The sequence below is a fragment of the Ciconia boyciana genome, chromosome 3 (assembly GCF_034638445.1).
Source record: "Ciconia boyciana chromosome 3, ASM3463844v1, whole genome shotgun sequence".
In the NCBI taxonomy this organism is placed as follows: domain Eukaryota; kingdom Metazoa; phylum Chordata; class Aves; order Ciconiiformes; family Ciconiidae; genus Ciconia; species Ciconia boyciana.
This window is the reverse complement of record NC_132936.1, coordinates 111,205,320-111,220,319: the sequence shown is the minus strand read 5'-3', so window position 1 is coordinate 111,220,319 and position 15,000 is coordinate 111,205,320. Positions and strand designations below refer to the sequence as shown.

At 40.0% G+C, this 15,000-nt stretch overlaps 1 long non-coding RNA gene across 1 annotated transcript; it reads left to right on the top strand.

The window, feature by feature from the left end:
• Positions 1-1,581: 1,581 nt before the first annotated feature.
• LOC140650315 (uncharacterized) lies at positions 1,582-6,541 on the top strand. Its single transcript, XR_012041920.1, has 3 exons — positions 1,582-1,950; positions 4,601-4,707; positions 6,474-6,541. It is a non-coding gene; the product is annotated as an uncharacterized lncRNA (long non-coding RNA).
• Positions 6,542-15,000: the final 8,459 nt, after the last annotated feature.

The following is a 15,000-nucleotide window of genomic DNA, read 5'->3' as shown; positions in this document are numbered from 1 at the left end:
AAGGGAGATGAGAGCTGCTGGAATGGCGTGTAGCGGAACTACCAGAAACAGCAGTTCAAAAAACAAGAAAAGTCTAAACATAACCCGTGAAATTGATTCACAGCCAAAACCGCAGACAGACTGCATCTCCAGTTCAGGTGTTTCTCATGTGATACAGTATAGATCCGTGAATAATAATAGAATGTCCTAAAAAAATAGAAAGAAAAAAGAAGCAGGAAACAAAAGGAAAACGGGCCAGGGCTGAAGACAATCAAACTCTGCTCCATGGTTCCATCCTGCTCCCACAGAGCAGGAACATTCATCTGCTGATTTCGTTGGGTTCAAGATGCTCCTGCTTTTTGAAAGTGTAGTAGCCACCCACAGTTATCCTGCTTCCTGCCTTCTGTTTTATTGTGCTTCTATTAATAGTATGAACGCTTGTGGGTTTTTTGATGATACAGTTTAATAATTTCAATTTGCAAAAAAAAATAACTCATAAATCCAGAAAAAAACCAACTGTAATCAAACAGTCTGACCTGCATAGCACAGGGCATTGGATTTCCCTGAATCAATCCCTGTTTAAATCAGATAATCTCTTGTGGAAAACAAACAGTTTTGATTTAAAGCTTTGCAAAGACAGATCATGACAATGGTCTGTTAATTAAGTACCATGAGATATTTGCAGCTCTCGAGGCAGTGAACATAAATTTGGGCTGGATGGATAGAGTTAAGCAAGTTCCAGGTTTTTTCCAGCACTGAATTAGCAAATCGGTGTTGCAAAAAGAATTTGTATTTTGCATGACTGATATTCTCTTACTTTAGAGATATCACCTGTCAGCATTGATGATGGGTGAGAGAAGCAAAGGGAAAGCAGCCTGGTGATGAAGAACAAGTACGGTCACTGCTTGGAGAATTAAATGTTTCAGTTCTGCATCCCTGCCAGATACTGCTCGGAGATCCAAAGGAAGATTGGTTCCTACTAATTAAAATGCGGGTGGAAAAAAGAAGAGGCTTCTTGATTTCCTTCTTAAATCTATAACTTTGTTCCTTATGGGGAGCTAATCTCCTGCCAAGTGACATTGGCACTAAATCTGGGAAATGTCTTCCAAAAGTTGTTTCTCTGATGAAGGTGCAGATTGGGACAAGGATGAGGTGACATGGGGCGAGGTGGTCTGTTCTGCTATGACACAATGCTTTGAGTTTCACACTGGAGGAGTGTTATGTCCACTGAGCTCTGTCCACGCTGGATCCATCCCCTGACTCGGACCTCAGCTGACAAGCGGTTTTCATAGTGAGAGAGATGTAGTTTAACTATGAACCTTTGCTGAATGAGTATGCTTTTACTAGGAAATAATAATCAGTCAGCTTACTGGGAATTAATAGCTTATTAGAACTACTACTCTGAGACCTTTTTTGCAGACTTCTTGATGCAGGTGCTCTGAGAGGTCTCTTTCCTGAAGTTTCTGTTTTGTTAGCAGCTTTATATTTATGTGGATTTATTTTTAAAGTATGCATACACTGAGTTTGTGACAGTCAACAGTTTATTGATTGAAGTGAGTCTAGAAATTAATTTTCCCCATAACGGCCAGGTTACTGCTTGTAAAGTAGCACAAAGGGCAAAAGGTCTGAGGGACCCAGAACATGAATTCAAATGTCTAACTATAGCTCATTTTCATGAAAATCTCTGCCTGTATGCTTGTGGCTGAACTAGAGCCCTGGTTCAATACACATTTCTCTAACCTAGTAGTTCACCTTGTAAGATGCTTCAGTTTTAGAATACTGCTTTTTTAATGTAGCTTGGCTTTTACTATCACTTTATATTTCAGCAGCCAGACTTGGGAGCCACATAACATGAAGCTTCCAGGGAGACAGGACTTGAGATCTCTGAGATGGCCAGTAATGACCTCTCCTTAAACTTGGAGAAAGAAACAACTCGTGCTTGGCCCAAAGTAGAGCAGAGATCACTCCCTGGTATGTGTGGCAGAATATAAACCTGGGGAAACATGGAGGTTCAGAGCTCTTGATAGAATTACCAGGGCTCTCATCCCGCTCATCCCCATGATGGCAAAGACTCTCTGTGCCATGCTGTTCCCCTTCCCATTTCTCATCCTGTCACCTCACTTGCTCCTCTCCATACCATTTTTGCCATCCCTCACAAGCTCAGGACCCTCTCTGTGGTTATCTCCTTTTTTTGCTGTGTGTACCATATCTCTCTTCACATGCTGGGGACACAAGGTTTCCCGTTCTTTTATTTTTTCTGTACGCCTTCCTTTTCTCTACAGGCATCTCCAATCCCTGCCAAGAGCTCCACTTGGTGCTGTTTTTCTTTTCTTTCTCTTTGAGAAGGAAGCCATGCAGGGTGCTAATATTATATGCTCCACCAAGCTGCTGTTCAAAACTGACATACGTAAGGGCAATGTTATGCTGTTAAGATGTTGATCTGTAGGCGGTTATCAATCTGTCCTCATTCCCCTCCTAGTTTTTACAAAGTTTTGACCACCATAACTGAACAGAAACAGCAGCAAACCCTGCAGACAAATACCACCACATTTGGATATAAAGTCCAGTTCGTTATTTTTTGATACTGCTTTAAAGTTAGGGCAGAATATTGTCAAAGCATCAAATAATACAACCAGTACTGGTCTTCTAGTGGGTACCTAATAGTTATCATTGAAATCAGTTGCTCGTATAATTGTTTTGGTACACAGTTTATTTGCTGATAAGTTATATTATAACCTGCAATCAGTTTAGTAGTCTCCTACTGTAGCTGTTAAAATAAAAATACATTAAATGTATCTGGATGGCATGCTGTTTCATGATATGATATGGCAATTAAGCAGGCTGGGGAACCAGTGAGGCAAGGAGTGATATAGTGTCAATTTGCCTACAGTACAGAATTATTAGAAATATTTGTGCAGCTGGCATCCACACCTTGGAGAGGCAGGGGATTTAAAACTAAATGCATTTCAGGTAAGGACAAAGGTATATCTTCACAAATTAGAGATAGTGCCAAATACAGTAATTCTTTCCATAGATCAGGGTCTAAAAATCATTTCCCTTCTCAAGCAAGTTTCTATTTTAATTAAAAAACCCCTAAGATTTATTAATATCTAAAATAGGCTACTATATAAAGATGTCCTTCTCTACCCCTTCCTTTAATTGCCTGCCAAAGCCAACAATTCAGTCATGATCCAGTGACAGTTGTATTGCCATGGAACCATACAGTCTTGCACTGCTGATCACAGTGGGACTTGATGCAACCCTGGTGGTCTGTCTGCACTGAGCAAGAATGTTACTTGAAGCTTCATTTTTAGGATCACTGTAGTATTTTCTTCTGTGTTTTCCTGTGGAGACTTTGGAAGAGATGTGCAGAAGGCTTTTTGCCAGGACAGAGCAGGTAGCCTGCTACATGGAGTCATGGAAAGGATGTGCAGCCAGCCCTCAGGTGCTCATCATGAGACTGACATTCAGTCACCCCCTTTGTGTGATCCAGAGTACATGCAGGCTGGCTGTAGCTTGTCCCCCTCTTCAAATACTGGATGGCCCTGGTGGTACTCTTCCTTATCCAAGGGCTTCCTGCGTTGCCTATGGGCTTCCTACATTGCTCTGCAGAACCAAGTCCAACTAACCCTTTCGTTAGAACATTGATGGGTGTTAAAAAATTATGGACACCACCTATATTCATTTTACCTGTAACACAGACGTCAAAAACATATAAAGTAATTAGTTCTGATTTTAAAGGGACACTGAAAAAGTGCACGGTTTTAGAGGGTTTTGCCAAATTGTAGTGGGATAATTATCCATCTCTGAATAGAACTGCTGTAGCCGTGAATGGTAAGTATCTTGCCTATGTGACTCTATAACCTGTGAACTGTGATTTTCATCTGAAATGTGAGTTCATGTGCCTGTGCCAGACAGAAAATATCTATATTGCTCATTCTGTAGGCACTGGCATTTTCACAAATTTGACACTGAGCAGTTCAGTGGTTAGACTAGTTGCACGGCAAGTCTGCTATCAGTGGTGCCTGAACTTCAGAAGTCAAAGCTTCTAGCTGTGACATTCATTCATGCATAATTTAAGGTATAATCTCTATCACTAAATTTTACTTTTCCACAGGGTTACCAGAAGACAGGGTCTCATTTTGCACGCTACCTTTTCATTACTGTTTTTTTGTTTCACATTTAATGGTCTTCTGTTTGACTCATTCTCTTTTCTTCATAGTTTCAGGAAGGTAACTTCAGCAGGAAGACTCACATCATTGCCTGACTTGTCTATTACCATGTGTCTTGAATATCCTGCATTCGTAGTAATAGTACAGCGCAGCTTTTGTACTAATAGAAGTACACCTAAATAATTTGCACTTGTCTTGGAGCATCTGCTATCTCCTCCTACATTCTTCCTTAAATCTTAACACAGGGTATCTTAAAGAAAACCCTGCTTCGTAGTTAAACTAGCTCATCGAATGGGTGCACTTTTTAAACACATTTCTTTTTCTGTGAATGGAAAATGCACTTCATTAGTTTGAAACACTTTCGTATTGGAAAAATTACTAAATAGCTGAAGTATAGTTTGTTAATTTTATGGGTAAAGTTTCTGTTCACTGTTTTTCTCTCCCCTCAGGCAGTGGCTTACTTACCTCTCAGCCAATTACAGCTGGGCAGCACTCGCAACGGGGATTCATAATTTTAGAAGAAACTCTTGGAAACAGATGGCCCCATATTTTTTTGGTGAGGACTGCTGAACTCCTTTAGTATCTAATTTAAGTAAAATCTGTGAGCTGACAGCCGGATAGAACTTATGCTATATTGCCAGCTTCAGGCATTAAAAAATAACAAGTTTTTAAAATGTAATGAACTTTTAAATTTGCCTTGTGATTTTTCAAGCTCCAAGTGGTCTAATTTTCAAATATTTCTCTGGAAAGATGAAAGCTAAGAACCTCTCTTCCTTTCAAATACAAACTTAAGTTCTCATGTAATCCTGGGGATTTGGAAGCTGGGGTTTTGCAAAAGGTATCATGTGTTGTGAATTTCATGGAAAAAAACCCTGGGACTTGGAGCTGTGCAGCTGACAGTACACAACAGGGCAGTTCAGCACCCTCACTGGAGTGCATCTAGTGTGTGTGCCCACGGGTATGGGCATGCACGTGCACATAGACACATGGTGCTAAATTCAGAAAGTTGTCTTTCCTGAAGTGATCATCTTTCCAGTAGTGTATGGAGGGTAGTACGTTTTCATGAACTGTCCACTGAGAAGGAGAAAGTACCTGCTAGTAGGCAGGGGGAGTCTAAGGGGGTAGCTGTACGTATTTTAATGGACCTAGCTGGAGTGGTTGAAAATGGCACAAGAGCTAGGTACTTGCAGACATCTACCAGCTGGATGTTACCTTCCACATCTGCTTCAGATGGAGGCAACCATGTGAACACTTCGGTGCCAATTAATTCCACTGCAAAGTTAGACATGAGCCCAAATCACAGATGTTCACTGATATTGGAAAGATACAAAGGAGTAACACACAGCATTACTCTGCTGCTGAGAGACCAGGTAGTGACCTCCTGCACAAGCACCACAGTCATTCCAGGTATCTGCAAAGTAGATGTAAATTTACATCTTGATTTCAAATAAGCGTGCTTAGAGTAAGTGCAAATTGCCATTCAGCCATTTTCCACATCCGTTCTAAATGTAGTCCCCAATCCTCATTAATTTGTTTCTACTTGTTTAACTGAGAGCAGACCAGCTTTGTGTAGCACAGGGATGGCAGGTCACACTGTTGTCATACCACACGGAGATGGGGCATGTGTAGAAACACAGATCTGCCCCACGGTCCCCAGCATACTTCCTCTTGTGGTTGTGTGGGTGGCAGAAGGTGGTTAATGCTTCATTTTGATGGTGTTAGTGCACTGTAATAACTGCAGCATCAGGACGCTGAACCACTTTCTTTTTAGGCTGCCAGTGCATCTTTCTCCACTTTAAGGATTTTGTGACAATGGTTGGTGATAGCATCATCAGAAAAAAACAACAAGTCCTTTCCAAGCATTTTGCCTTATAAAGAAGTGGTGAGACAAAGAAGATCAAAAAGGGAAAATAAGCCCAAAACAATAAGGGGAGAAAAAAACCAAAAGGAGATAACAAGGGCCAGGGCACAGAAAAGAAAAAGAAAAGTACTTGAAAAAGAAGAAGAGTAATCAATGGAAGCAGGAGGAAAAGGAACCTTAAGAGACATGAGACTGTATCTGGAGCCCTTCTGGAGGAATATCCCACCTCCTTAAGGCATCTCCCTGCCTACAAAGAGCTACAAGTCTCCAACTGCACCTGAATCTCTTTTGGTGGAGTGTTTCATCTTTCTGCCAGCTCTACTATCTGAAATGAGGTATATCTTTGTTACTTACTCTGGAGAATCTTAAAGCTATTTCTTAGTAAGCCAAATTTATTAGTGTAATCTTTGGGGTTGGTTGGTTTCATTTTATTTAAAAGGACTGTTTCTTTTTTCTCATAGCCAAGCCAGAGAACCCTGACAGGGACCAGCAACACCACCTAGGATACTGCAGTAGAGGGAGCCACATCATCACCATCCGTAATTGATAACGTAAGTACACTGCACTTACCTTGCTCCTCAGTGAACATCTGTCAGCCAAGTGAACTCTCACTTGCTTGGTTAGAAAATGATCTATAGAAAGAAACCCGTGGAATGAATGCTCAGGCCTCCTCCATCCCTACAAAGGACCAATTTATTTAACCAATACAAAATCAGAGCTGTCCCAGTAAGAAACATAATCAAAGAGGAAAGTCAGTACACAGAACCCCACCCAAAAGGATTTTTATTCTGTTAGGTGGTTGTGGGTCACTTTGCCTCAGTTAACAGGTTAGATACATTTTTCAACTACTTTCCAGCAATGTTCTGTTTACCTAAATATGCATGTCTGCTGCAAAGACCAAAGTTCTGAAGAAAAAGGAATAATTGCAAGAGTACATAACATGCTTTTATTGGTTTCATGATAGTGATTTTTCTGTTAATCTCTTATCTTCCAGTAATATGATGTTCTGTGTGTTAGGACACTGGATGCCTCCATGTGCTTCATGCAGTAAGATAAATTGAAAGAAATAACCTAATTAGAAAAACAATTCCTAACTCCAGGTGCTAAAGGTTTAGCATCACCACCAGGCATTATTGTCTCTGAATGCAACTATGACAGGTTCATACACTATTAATCATGGCTTTGTTACAACAGACAGAGCAAATAAAGTTTAACATAGTTACCTGCTGAATCTTGACCTGATAGGATTTTCAGGAAAAAAGGTGTGGGTTGTTTTTTTTTTTAATGTTCAAGAGCCAGACTTCTAAAGGCATTTAAAGATCAAAGAATACAAACCGGAGGGTCAAATGGTGCCTTCTCCTATCTGTATGTATCTGTTTCTTAAAGGGCTTCTGTTAAGGCTGCCTACTCACTTCTGGAAAGAGGGTTAGGCTTACATGTCACTCATATGTTTTTAAATTGTCCTTGAAGTGGTTTTACTAGAGTTTGTTTTTATTGCCTGGAAATAAGCATCTTCTAAAATCAGGTTGCATAATGTTATTGCTTCATGACTTTCTAATTTGTTTATGTTGTTTTTATAATATTTTATGTCATTGCTGTTCAGTTTTCACTTTTGCTTAATGCAAAGGATGGACTAATTTGTTTCAATATGAAAGGGATAGAATAAGTATATTTTCTTAACATTAAAAGTATAATTGAGTTCAGATTACTTCAACTTTCTGGGTTTTATGCTTGAAAGTTAGATAAACTGGACCCAGGATGGTTATTTTAGTTTCAAAGGGAAAAGAAAATAATTTGGTTTTAAAAATTAAATGAAACCAACAGATTATAACTGTATGCTCAGGGGTATATCAGATATGTAAACAAAAAGCTTAAGTCACTGGGACTAGCACTGCAGATTCAGGATATAGTGAGTTTGCTTATATTCTAATGACATTGTTATCATTTAAAAATAGTTACTAGTTATATGTTGAACCTAACTTTTACAATAAATTACTGCTAGAAATATGTTACAATTTTGAGATCCTTTACATGATTTTATAAATTGTACTTTCTTATACCCCTACATAAAGCATTGAGACTACAGAATCTGGTTTGCCTGCTTGCTCATTATTTCCCCTTTTCCAGAGCTTTTGATAAGTTAAAACAAACAAAAAAATCCAGTCATATTGCAGATTTTCTAACCTTTGGGGTCATTTGTAAAATTGAACAAAGCTTTAATACAAGATCACTTTTTAGGAAAATTCCAAGTTTACATAGTATTGTAAAGAAATATGCAGGGCGCGTGTCCCTGTTGTAGTTGGTAGTATTTTCAAATCCTGCCAGTAAGTCCAGTCAGTAGGGGGTTCTTATAAATGTTTTTCATTTTTGCCATGCTGAAATTGTCTTTTTCCCTGCTTACACATTTTGACATCCTTAACTTTTTGTCCCCACTTTCCCTAGTCTGATCGCTCTTGGTGAAAGGCAGGCTTGTTAATATTTGTACTGTTCAACATATCTCCAAAATTCTGCATGATAAACAAGAGCTCCCCTACCAACACTAAAGATCTTTTTTAAATGTATTTTTATTACGTAAAAGTTAGATGATTATTCATTTTGAATTGTAGCGCAAGGTAACAGGAAAAAAATGAAGCTAGGAGAAATTCTGTCTGACTGATAAATGATATTCCTTAGATTTGCTAAGTAGCACATTAACAATGCATATGCATTATTAAATTCTGGAGAGTACATCACTGGCATGTAAATTTCCCTGACGCATGTGATTAGATCACTAAGTACCTGCATTTGTCTTTTGAAAGAGTGATTCATACATAGTAGATCATGATTTCATACCAGATTTACACCCTGCGCAATTCCCTCTTCTGACTGACTTTTTGGTCTATATGTTGACAATAACCTTTTGTGCCTTGGACATCTAAGAGGTTATAAGTAGAAATTATCAAAAGATGGATGTAATATGAGGCGTATTCAGAGGTGACACTCTAGCCCTTTTTCAGGTGTAAGGACAGGGAAAAAAGTATGGCACAAAACAATTCTGCTTTTAAGAGGATTGATATCTAAAAGAGACTTACCACAAAGCCCCAAGTTAGATGCTAGTTTAGTTCAGTTGGAACTAAACAACTGGGAACAACATGAGCGATATGTCAGTAAGTATGTGAGACGAGCAGTTTGAAGTCTGACTTTATGCAGTTTAGAGAGGAAGAAGTGTGAATTACTCTCAAACTAGACTTCTCTGTGCATTAATTACAACATTCTACTTTGATATTCAGTCAAGTAACAGAACACATGATACTGTAGTACGTATCATTTTGTTTACAATTGCAAATGGAGAGATTCGTATATAAAGTTAGCTGAATTTTTCATACAAAAAATTATTTTGCTGATAATGCAATTTTGGATCAACTGGAACTACTTGCAAATTCACACCAGAATTTGGCCAGTAAGCTTCAGCCAACAAACACAGAAACCCCCCTAAAATGTGAAACAGTGTGTTTTAATATAATATTTTCTAATGAGGTGTGCCACTTTTTCATTTTAAAATAATGTTTTATTTCAAAATTGAGTTAACTATTTAAGGTGTCCTGAAAGTATATTAAAATCTAATGAAATAATGATATTGGATTTCAAAACTATTTAGTTTGACCTAGCAATCATTGTTACTTTCTATTTTGATCAGGATGAAACCCCAGACTTTTCTTTTGAGTAGACCTTAAACAATTAGCTTTTAAAAATCACGTATTTGTTCAGCTTCTTTATTTAAATGAAGAATATATTTCTTTCTTCAGTTTCATTTTAGAAAATGCTCTGAGCTACCAATATACAAAATGCAGCTTGAATTAGACTCTATCATTTACCTTCTGCTAGCAGATGCATCACATGGGAGGGGAACCCAGACTATTCCTTGCACAATGCAACTGAGGAATAAAAGCATATGACTTAAAGGTGCTTCTAATTCTGAAGCCAGATGATAAGTGTGCTTAGTTCTCGTGTGGTAACTCTATATGTTGATGATTTACAAGGACGAGGATTTTGTAAATTATAGGAAAGATTGCTAGTGGACATAATAAGCTTGGATTTTCAAAAAGACTTTGACAAGAATCCTCATGAAAAGTTATTAAAGAATTAAATTTCCGTTGGATTGGAGGAAAGGTCCTTTCATGGTCTGAAATCTGATTACAGGATAAGAAGCAAAAGGAAAGGCAAAACTGTCACTTTTCAGGGCGGAGAAGGGTCAACAGTAGTGTCTCTCAGGAAGTGGATGTGAGGCTGGTTTCATTCAACATCTTCATCAGTGACCTGGAGAGGGCGGCAGACAGCAAAATCCCCAAATTTGTGGAGATTAGTAGTCAAACGGTGCACTGATGATGGGGAACTGAGTGAGGGGTCAAAAAGGTGGGAGATATGCTTCAGTGCAGATAAAAGTATAGTTAGTGTATTGAAGTCACGCTTACACGATACTGAGCTCAAAACAGGCAGTTAAGAGCACTTGGGAAAGGGCTCCTGCAGCCGTCACTGGCAGGTCACTGAAATCATTGGCTCAGTGCACAGCAGCAGCTGGAAAAGCAACAGAACACCATCAGGGCACCATCAGAAAGGGTCCTGGCAACAAAACAGATGGCATCTCGGGGTCACCGCAAAGGACCACGGCAAATCCACAGCTTGGGCCCTGCGTGCAGGCAGATCTGGTCCCATGCACCTCAACGTGGGCAGAGGCATTGGACATGGAAATGAATTTTTCAAAGGATGGAGCCATTGCCTTGCATGGAAAAACCAAAACGGCTGCGACTGTTTGGTGTGGAGAGGAGAAGGTGGAGCGAGATATAACTGAGGTTTACAAAGTCACTATAAGCTGAATGGGGAGCTGTTGTTCACCAAGTCTTGCAACGTGAGAGCTGAGGGTCACTCAATGAAACTAGTAGGAGACGGGTTTAAAAGAGATGAAAGATGTACATAGCAAGGTCTGAACTTCTGGAACATGGTGCCCTAGGACATTGTGGTTCTGATGCTCTCAGCAAGCTCAAAAAAGGCACAGGCAAACTGTCTTCAGCTCCATCAGCAGACACTAAAGGGACATAACCTCTAACATCCCCAGTCCAACAGTTGTAGATACTGAGGGCATGTGCTGCAGAAAGTGGCCAGGCTCAGGTGCTCTCCTTACATGGCCTCTCCGATTGCTAGTGCTGGAGACAAGCATTTGGTCTGGATGATCCCAGCAGTTGGACCCAGCAGGGATGTTTTTCTATTCTTATAGGCCTAATTTTCAGTAAAGTATGGGCTGGTCAATTCCTGTGGTACTAGAAGTAGCTTAGTAGAGCCGTCACCCCGGCGCAGGGTGGGTTCTGTACCAGACTAAGGGGTTTTACAAGAAGGGAGGAGAATAGAGTTGGTAATTGCTTACCTTCACAGGTTTCCCATACGGGAGCTGGGCACAGTCTAAAGTTTTCTCATGTTGTAGTCTAACAGGAGCTGGTGGAAGGCCAGGGCTTATGTAAAGTTGGTAAGGGGGATTCAGACTGGAACACGGAACATCTAAACAAGAATTACAGTCCTTGGGAGAGAAGCACATCCTGGAGAAATATGCAAGCTAATTAAGATGTTTTGGGAACCATCTGAAACAACTAGTAGAAGGGTGATAAGAAGCACCCTCACGCGAACTGTCCTAATTATAATACTGAAAGTCACCCCCCTCGAGCTGGAGACCCCGGCCCAAGCAGAGACCCCTCACCTTTGAGCACGTGCAGAATATTAAAGTAGCACTGTAGCTTTATGCTGAAATAAGAGAAATGTAGACCAATAGAAAACTGCTTTGTGTAATTACTTATGCATATGCATAACTAGACTGTATAAATACTGTACCCGTATGACCGAACTTTGTGCTAGCTTTGTGGAGCTACCCCCTAGCACCCATCTCTGCGCAGAGATGAAATAAAATACCTCTGCCCTGTGTGTATATTGGCGTCTCGCACACCGGGTAAACGACCTCACCCTTGTGGGATAACAATGTTGCCTTTATTTTACAGAGGTGAGAACAAGATTTTTACTGAGATTGTGTGTGAAAGTCATGGAATGACAGTGAATAGTTTGATCATGTTCATTTTCACTATAAAGGGTGAATCTTTCTGTCACTTCTCAGAATTCCCTTCTCAGAGACAGTGGCAGTCCTTCTGTGGTGCTTTTTTAAATACAGAATAAACTGCAAATTAGGAAAGACACACTCCTGTCTGAGTCACCAGCCCTGTCCAAACGATAGCTCAAAGCTGTATTGTGCTGGAAAGGCTCATAACTGCGGAAGCCAATTTGAAAAGTACTGATTCCTTAATAAATAATTATGAGTAACTCCAGTGGAAAGGGATTGGGCTGGCACAAGACACCTCCCTTCTTGGTGTAAAAGCTGTCCCACAGTGTCAGATGCTTTGACTGCCTATCGGGTGCCAATACTGCCTGTAGGAGATAAAGCAAATATGCACTGAGGGCACAATAATATGGAAAACTAAGCTGCAGAGTCTTTATGTGAGTAAGACATCCAAAACTAATCCACAAGCCTGTAGAAAAGGACAAAAAATATGAGGGTTTATGATGAGAAGTATGTGTCAAAGGCTTAGAGATCTAATATGCCTCGCTTTTCCACCATAAAGCTTTTTGTGAGATTTCTGGAACATGAAGCCAGACACCGCTGCCAAATCTGCAGCCACAGTGGGCTCCCAAGTCATAGAAAAAAGCTCTTTATTCCATTAACTTCTTTGGATTTATAGCATTACTGTACTGAGGACTGGCTCGATGCCAAGCACCCTCCCACAATTCAACTGGCTGTTGAGAGAACAGTCACCAGTTGTTTTACCCACCGAAAGAGATATCTCTGAGAACATCACAACTGTAAGACTTCCTACTCAAGCGATCTCTCAATGTCTCACCCCAGCACCTCCATTCACACTCCTCTGTGCTGAGTGAAATGAGGGATTTCACGCTTTATCAGCAAAGCTGTGAGATCCATGCTCAGGCAGAAAAAAGCCAGGATTGCTTTGCAGAATCGAGCTACATCTTAGGGTGGAAATACTGATCTGGCAAAAGGAGTAAGGTGTTTCTTATAGCTTTAAAAGTAAAAAAAAAAAAACAACCTACACCTGAGTTGCACCTGGAGACTCACTAGCAGCCCATGCCGTACAAATCACTGCCAAAAGCTCCTCTGGAACAGGTCCTTGGTTATAAGCAAACCACTGCATTTTGCAGTCTCTTCCTCTTCCACGTGGCCTCGAAGCTTGTATTGCTGTAGATCTTTGTTGCTCCACTGATACACAGTACAGATGGTTTATACATCTGAACCAGATTCTGCCTCATTTCGGTTTTTTTGTCTTAACTTTTTCTTCTTCATTTCCTGTTCCTCCAAACTGATGCACTTTCACTCCCATTCTGTTTGCATTTTTTATGCATCACATTCTGCTCTTAGTTACAGTAGTAAAAATCTGGTGTTGTTGGATTGACACAAATTTAGCTGGTCAGAAGTGCTCTCCCGGCAGCTGAGCTGGGTTATTTGGGTTACTATCACCAGGTAGACCCTTGGGTGGATGCTACTGCCCCTGCAGTAGTACTGACTTTGGAGCTGCTGACTCCCTAAAGTCAGATAACACAACTCAAATCTGCATGTTCAGTTACGCCTGCAGATCTTGGAGAGGCAGTAACATCGAGGGGGAGGTGGCGATAAGCAGCTTCAACAGTAACCTCTTACCCAACTGAAGCCACAACAGCAAATCTGGCTATGGCCTACGCTGCTGTTTCCCTTCTTTCTAGCTTTATTGTTTGTCAATTTATTTCCCTCATTACTTAAAAAAAAAAGTTCTGAACATCTTTTTCTTTCAGCTTCTTCTCTTCAGAACTGTAGCCACAGAAATGGGGCTAATGAGAGAGAAGTAAAAATAAGTAGAAATGTATACACATGCAGATATATTTCTGTTTCTATTTGTATTCCAGATGCTTTACCATGACGTCTTTCTTCAGTTCTATTTTCTTTTAACTCACTGTTAAGGTTTTCTTTATTCTGCAAGCCAATAGTATACCAAAGGTTATATTAAGTTCACTGTGGGACAGAGACCTCAGTCAGTTAAATGTCATGGTTACTTCTAGTAAATCAGAAATGTGCCTATTTTTAGTCCCTTGAGAATACACTGTCAGATCACAAATATTCAAACCAACTACTGTTAGCTGATTAGCAGCTGAGCAATTAAAACAGCTTTGCCCAAAGAGGAAAAAAAACCACTGAAAAAACCCACTTAAAAACCTTTATTATTACAAAAATACTTAAATGATTTAACAGATGAAAATAGTAAGAAGTACCAAAAGGCCAGATGATGCCTCCAGTTATACCACATAAGTGAGTTTAAAAAATGGAGATGAGCCAATTCTATAAATGGAGAGTAAAGCAGGCTGATAACATTACGGCTCAAAGGGAAGAATGGGCTTTATTAATTCTAGTTTTCTGCAGAGTCCCAGCTTTTTCCGCTTCTAGCCGTAACTGCATAATTGTTCAACACAGTTTCCTGGCAGATTCAGCTCTTTCCCTTATCCCCATGTGTACTTCCAGGGCTCTTTACACAGAAACATAATAGTTTACCAAGCTATGCAACATTCATGAACTTTCAACATTACTTTGCATTACATCCACATATTATATCCTCCTATTAAATGGCATTCCCAATACACGGTGGCTGGTATAAGATAATTCAGAGCCCATATGTATTGCCAACAAGCCTTCCATGGCTTCGTACTTAGTAGCCTTCTGCCATAGTCCTACTTAACTAGTGAAAGTAGCAGTGGAAAATAGGGACCTTTTCTTTTTGTAAGAGAGGATAACCTGTAATATCTATATTAATTTGCAGGGCACAGTGACTTAGTGAGTAGGCAGGGCTTACCACAATTATCTGTTCCTGCCTTTTCACTGCGCTTTGCAAGGGTGGTTGTCACTAGCTTCACTGGGACCGTGGATTCAGGGATAAA